The following is a 7,386-nucleotide window of genomic DNA, read 5'->3' as shown; positions in this document are numbered from 1 at the left end:
CCACTGAACCATGACTGACCACATGGACTATAGGGGTGGGAGAGAGGAGAGGAGAGGAAAGAGGAGGAGAGCAGGAAGGGAAGAGAAGAGATGGGTGTCATGCCCTGACCTTAGATATCTCTGTTTTTCTATATATTTTGGTTAGGTCAGGGTGTGACTAGTTTTGTATGTCTAGTGTTTTTTGTATGTCTATGTTGGCCTGATATGGTTCCCAATCAGAGACAGCTGCTCATCGTTGTCTCTGATTGGGGATCATATTTATTTAGCCATTTTCCTCATTTGTGTTGTGGGATCTTGTCTATGTAAAGTTGCCTTAGTGCACATCAGTAGCTTCACGTTTCGTTTGGTTGTTTGTTGTTTTGTTAGGTGAGTTTCAGTTGATTAAAATGATGTGGAACTCTACTCCCGCTGCGCCTTGGTCTCATCATTATGACGATCGTGACAGAAGATCCCACCAAAAATGGACCAAGCAGCGTGTACAGGAGGAGTGGACTTGGAAGGAGATCCTGGATGGAAAAGGACCCTGGACGCAGGCTGGGGAGTGTCGCCGTCCTAAGGAGGAGATAGAGGCAGCGAAAGCGGAACGGCGACGATACGAGGAGATAGCTCAACGGAGCACGCACGAGAGGCAAACCCAATAAAAAAAAATTGGGGGGGGCACATGGCGCAGTCGGCGGAGCCGAGGAGCGAACCAGAGCCAGTCAGGGAGTCTCCAGTGCGCCTCCACAGTCCAGTACGTCCTGTGCCTCCTCTCCGCACTCGCCCTGAAGTGCGTGTCATCAGCCCGGTGCCACCTGTACCGGTCGCACGCATCAGGTCTCCAGTGCACATCCACAGTCCTGTACGTCCTGTGCCTCTTCCCCGCACTTGCCCTGAGGTGCGTGTCATCAGCCCGGTGCCACCTGTACCGGTCCAACGCATCAGGCCTCCAGTGCGCCTCCACAGTCCAGAGCTTCCGGTGACAGTTCCCAGTCCAGAGCTTCCGGCGACTGTTCCCAGTCCAGAGCTTCCGGCAACTGTTCCCAGTCCAGAGCTTCCGGCGACAGTTCCCAGTCCAGAGCTTCCGGCGACAGTTCCCAGTCCAGAGCTTCCGGCGACGTTTCACAGTCCGGAACCTCCAACGACGGGCCACGGTCCGGAACCTCCAACGACGGGCCACGGTCCGGAACCTCCTGAGACGGTCCACGGTCCGGAACCTCCTGAGACGGTCCCCGGTCCGGAGCCTCCTGAGACGGTCCCCGGTCCGGAACCTCCTGAGACGGTCCCCGGTCCGGAGCCTGCAGCGACGGTACCCGGTCCGGAGCCTGCAGCGACGGTACCCGGTCCAGGGCCTCCAGCGACGGTCCCCGGGCCGGGGCCTCCAGCGACGAGCTGCAGTCCAGAGTCTTCAGCGATGAGCTGCAGTCCAGAGCCTCCAGCGGTGGTTCCCAGTTCTGAGCCTCCGGCAATGATCCACGGTCCGGTTCCACAGAAGCGGAGGGATCAGTGTAGGGAGTGGGGACTACGCCCCGAACCGGAGCAGCCACCGAGGGTAGATTCCCACCCGGACCCTCCCCTATAGGTTCAGGTTTGTGGCCGGGAGTCCGCACCTTTGGGGGGGGGGGGGGGGGGGGTACTGTCACGCCCTGACCTTAGATATCTCTGTTTTTCTATATATTTTGGTTAGGTCAGGGTGTGACTAGTTTTGTATGTCTAGGGTTTTTTGTATGTTTATGTTGGCCTGATATGGTTCCCAATCAGAGACAGCTGCTTATCGTTGTCTCTGATTGGGGATCATATTTAGGTAGCCATTTTCCTCATTTGTGTTGTGGGATCTTGTCTATGTAAAGTTGCCTTAGTGCACATCAGTAGCTGCACGTTTCGTTTGGTTGGTTGTTTGTTGTTTTGTTAGGTGAGTTTCAGTTGATTAAAATGATGTGGAACTCTACTCACGCTGCGACTTGGTCTCATCATTATGACGATCGTGACAATGGGAGAGGAGAGAGGCGATGGTTCACTCAAAAAATATTATGGGCTAAAAACAACCCAATTTGGGTTATTGATTACCCAGCACTGGTTAAATAGTGTACAGAAGCACCGTTGGGAAATTTTGACCCAGCCAGTTGGGTTGCGTGAATAATGCATTATAATAATAAAGTTGGGTTGTTGGGATTACCCAAACATGGGTTAATTTAACCATCTTTTAGGTATTTTTTACTCTCATGCTGGGTTGATCTAGAAGCTGGGTCTTTTTTAATATAATCCTTAAATTATTTTTATGGAGGTTTGGCGTATTAAGGGCGTGTCTTTCAGCTAGACCTTATTGGACACCCATGAGAGTATATGTCATCCATGTTCATCATATGATAATTTTTATAACACATTCTATATTATTAAGATTATTTATTATATATTATAACAAAGTATATCACCTTATTGTATCCCGACAATGCGGTTTGCATAGGTTTTAGGGAATGAAAACACTTCTGTAAGTGTCATTGAACGCATAAAACTATCAATTTTCAACAATGTGATAACTGATGTCCTGTTTGATACCAGAGCTCTGAGGAAGGTGTCGAAATCGCTAAGCAGCTAACTTCGAAGCAGTATGCCGATGCGTGTATCACTTTATCAGAAGTACGTCATCAATGACATCCGAAGCTTCACTTGATCACGTGCTTTTGCAAACAATTTGTTGCAAAATGCGAGATCCCAGTGATTGGTGTTGTTTCAGTGCTTTCTTCGATTCCAAGCTGCTTTCAAACACCAAGGGCGTGACTAGGGGGGTGTTCTAGTTTTCCTATTTCTATGTTGGTGTGCTTGGTATGGTTCCCAATTAGAGGCAGCTGATTATCGTTGTCTCTAATTGGGGATCATACTTAAGTTCTCCATTGTTCCCACTTGGGTTGTGGGAGTGTTTTTTTTGTGCACCACGACGTTCACGTTTCGTTGTTTGTTGAAGTTTCACATTTAATTTAGACGTGGAACTATGCACCCGCTGCGCCTTGGTCCGTCTTTAATCACAAGCGTGACACACTATTTATTGCTAACAAGAAATCAATACAATTTGGTGAACGCACCAAAGCCTGCAAAACGCCTTTGTTCCTTATCACTAATGATAACTGAGCAACAGACCAGATGAACAGGAATTACATTTACTCTCGTGGGTTGTTAATAAGAACTAGCTGAATGCCACACCCCTACTAAACTATGCCTCCAGTCTTCTGATCTGACGAGCTGTGTCATATCTCAATAACCCAGCATCAATAACCCAGCTGTTTTTAAAGAAAACTACCCAACTAAGTGATCCAATGCCTGCAACCCAGAATATCACATACTCAAGAAGAGTACAACCCTAAACACACACACACACAAGTATTGTGAAAGTATTGGCATGTATTTGAAGTTTATTTTCAAATTCAAATATTTATATACTCCACGCATTTGAACCCAGGTCTGTTTGGTATTTGAAATAATGCATTTGGAAATAATCATTTTAAAATGGTTAAAAAAATAGCACACACACACACAATGTATTCAATCAAACGCTGTGGTTCCAAACCGTGGGTCACGGCAGGAGTCCAGGTGGGTCGCAGGATGACATTTCTTTGTGCATTGTTTCAAACTATTTAATTATTATACAGTACATTTCTTAAAATTGGACACAAGAACCAGTGTTGAAAAAAGTACGCAATTGTCATGCTCGAGTAAAAGTAAAGATACACTACATGACCAAAGGTATGTGGACACCTGTTGGTTGAACATCTCATTCCAAAACCATGGGCATTAATATGGAGTTGGTAGCCCCTTTGCTGCTATAACAGCCTCCACTCTTCTGGGAAGGTATTCCACTAAATGTTGGAACATTGCTGCGGGAACTTGCTACCATTCAGCCACAAGATCATTAGTGAAGTAGAGCACTGATGTTGGGCGAATAGCCCTCCCCAAAGGTGTTCAATGGGGTTGGACTTCGCTTTGTGCATGGGGGCATTGTCATGCTGAAACAGGAAAGGTCCTTCTCCAAACTGTTGCCACAAAGTTGGAAGCACAGAATCGTCTAGAATGTCATTGTATGCTGTAGCGTTAGGATTTCCCTTCACTGGAACTAAGGGGCCTAGCTCGAACCATGAAAACAGCCCCAGACCATTATTCCTCCTCCACAAAACTTTACAGTTGGCACTATGCATTGGGGCAGGTAGCGTTCTCCTGGCATCTGCCAAACCTAGATTCGTCCGTTGGACTGCCAGATGGTGAAGCATGATTTATCACTCCAGAGAATGTGTTTCTACTGCTCCAAATTACATTGCGCATGGTGATTACAAATGACATTACATTAGAAATGACATTGCGCATGGTGATCTTAGGCTCATGTGCGGCTGCTCCGTCATGAAAACCCAGTTCTTGTGCTGACGTTCCTTCCAGAGGCATTTTGGAACTCGGTTGCAAGTGTTGCAGATTTTTACGCGTTTCAGTACTCGGTGGTCCCATTCTGTGAGCTTGTGTGGCCTACCACTTCGCGGCTGAGCCGTTGTTGCTCCTAGACGTTTCCACTTCACATTAAGTGGAAATGCAGGGCAAAAATTTAACGAACTACATTTTTACTATATGACTAAAAGTCTATAGGGATTTGTTTTTAAATATACTTAAGTATCAACGGTAAATGTAATTGCTAAAAGTGTTGAAAGGAAAAGTATAAATAATTGTACATTCTTTATACTAAGCAAACCAGATTTTCTTGGTTTTTTATTTACGGACAACCAGGGGCACACTCCAACACTAATTTACAAACAAAGGATTTGTGTTTAGTGGGGTGGCAGGTAGCCTAGTGGTTAGATTGTTGGGCCAGTAACCGAAAGGTTGCTAGATCAAATCCCTGCGCTCACAAGGTAAAAATCTGCTGTTCTGCCCCTGAACGAGGCAGTTAACCCACTGTCCTTAGGCCATCATTGTAAATAAGAATTTGTTCTTTGCCTAGTTAAATTTAAAAAAGTAAGTTCCCCACATTAGAGAGTAGGGATCTTAATTTTATAAGTGTGTGAATTGGACCATTCCTGTTCTGCTAAACATTTGAAATTAACGAGTACTTTTGGGTGTCAGGGAAAATGTATGGAGTAAAAAGTAAAATATTTTCTTTAGGAATGTAGTGGAGTAAAAGTAAAAGTTGTAAAAATATATAAATAGTACCTATAACCCTCAAAACTACTTAAGTAGTACTTTACAGTATTTTTACTTGGGTACTTTACACCACTGCCCATACTCAAATCTACATTCAGTTAAATGGTTTGGAGAAGAGGGTTTTTATTAATAATTTTACTTGCTCTTTGATCTGGGTAAGTTTTTTCATAGCTCAGTTTATGGTGGGTTTTGAGTCAACATGGGCTAAAATACCACAACACAGACACCATAGTGAACCCAATTGCATTAGTAACCCCGTGCTGATTGGTTCCGGTAAGGCTGAACATTCCATTTCCTCACCACAGTCTTGACTGTATCTGGCTCATGTGTCACTCTCTGTTATATCCTCCAGTAACCCCTCACTGTAAACACAGGGGACCTGACCTGACCTGAGCCTCACACATATTTCAGAATACAGGCATGGTGTTACCCTTTCACACAATATTTTGTAATTATGACAGTTATGATGGATTAAGTGTGTGTGTGTGTGGTGTCAGGAAAATAACCTCACACTCAATGTCAACAAAACAAAGGAGATGATCGTGGACTTCAGGAAACAGCAGAGGGAGCAGCCCCTTATCTACATTGACGGGACAGTAGTGGAGAGGGTGGAGAGTTTTAAGTTCCTCGTCGTACACATCACGGACAAGCTGAAATGGTCCACCCACACAGACAGCGTGGTGAAGAAGGCGCAGCAGCGCCTGTTCAACCTCAGGAGGCTGAAGAAATTCGGCTTGTCACCAAAAACACTCACAAACTTTTACAGATGCACAATCGAGAGCATCCTGTCGGGCTGTATCACCGCCTGGTACGGCAGCTGCTCCGTCCATAACCGGAAGGCTCTGAAGAGGCTAGTGAGGTCTGCACAACGCATCACCGGGTGCAAACTACCTGCCCTCCAGGACACCTACACCGCCCGATATCACAGGAAGGCCAAAAAGATCATCAAGGACAACAACCACCCGAGTCACTGCCTGTTCCACCCCGCTATCATCCAGAAGGCAAGGTCAGTACAGGTGCATCAAAGCGGGGACCGGGAAAACAGCTTCTATCTCAAGGCCATCAGACTGTTAAACAGCCATCATTAACATTGAGTGGCTGCTGCCAACATACTGACTCAACTCCAGACACTTTAATAATGGAAAAATTTATGTCATCAATTTATCACTAGCCACTTTATATTATATAATGTTTACTTACCCTACATTACTCATCTCATATGTATATACTGTACTCTATACCATCTACTGCATCTTGCCTATGCCGTTCGGCCATCACTCATTTATATATTTTTATGTACATATTCGTATTCATTCCTTTACACTTGTGTGCATAAGATAGTTGTTGTGAAATTGTTAGGATATATTACATGTTAGATATTACTGCATGGTTGGAACTAGAAGCACAAGCATTTCGCTACACTTGCATTAACACCTGCTAACCATGTGTATGTGACAAATACATTTGATTTGATTTGATTTGTGTGTGTGTGTGTGTGTGTGTGTGTGTGTGTGTGTGTGTGTGTGTGTGTGTGTGTGTGTGTGTGTGTGTGTGTGTGTGTGTGTGTGTGTGTGTGTGTGTGTGTGTGTGTGTGTCCATAGAGAACATTTTGGCTGTGTTTAGCCTGATACATTCCTCTTTATTTAATAGGACAAATTATTGTGCTTAATTAGGCCTAACGAGCAGAGAGCGAGGAGAGAAGTGATGGATGGGACCTCATTTAGAGAGAACAGGTGAGCCCTGTCCTGTCAGAATCCCTCAGTCCTTTCAGGATTGTAAGATTTTTGGCAAAATCAACAATTCCCCGCATATTATGCCAGGGCTTGCAACTTTGACCAATCACTATTACCGCATAAAACAGTAAAGTCATCACAATATTACCGCATATAACAGTCTGCTCACTGCACTACAAAATTGCAATTTTAACCAATCACCACACCGTCAACAAACCTTTTCCGTCATTAGCGCACTTTCTTGAAAAATTGCACCAAATCATTGTTAATTGCCATGCAACATTTCAGAATTGTGTCAGCAAAGTCAAGCATTTTGGCCCGCAAATGTCACACTACTGAATCCTGGAATCCTATATCCCTCTCTCCTACCCCATTCAATCCATAGCGATTAAGATCCACGCTGTAGATCCATTGAAATTTAATGGTAATTTCCATTTGAGCATATGCAGTGTTTACTGTGAATGCAGTCTCTGCGAAAGTGAAAACATTGCCTTTAAAT

The sequence above is a fragment of the Salvelinus alpinus genome, chromosome 14, assembly GCF_045679555.1.
Source record: "Salvelinus alpinus chromosome 14, SLU_Salpinus.1, whole genome shotgun sequence".
NCBI lineage: Eukaryota > Metazoa > Chordata > Actinopteri > Salmoniformes > Salmonidae > Salvelinus > Salvelinus alpinus.
This window is presented reverse-complemented; position numbering follows the sequence as displayed.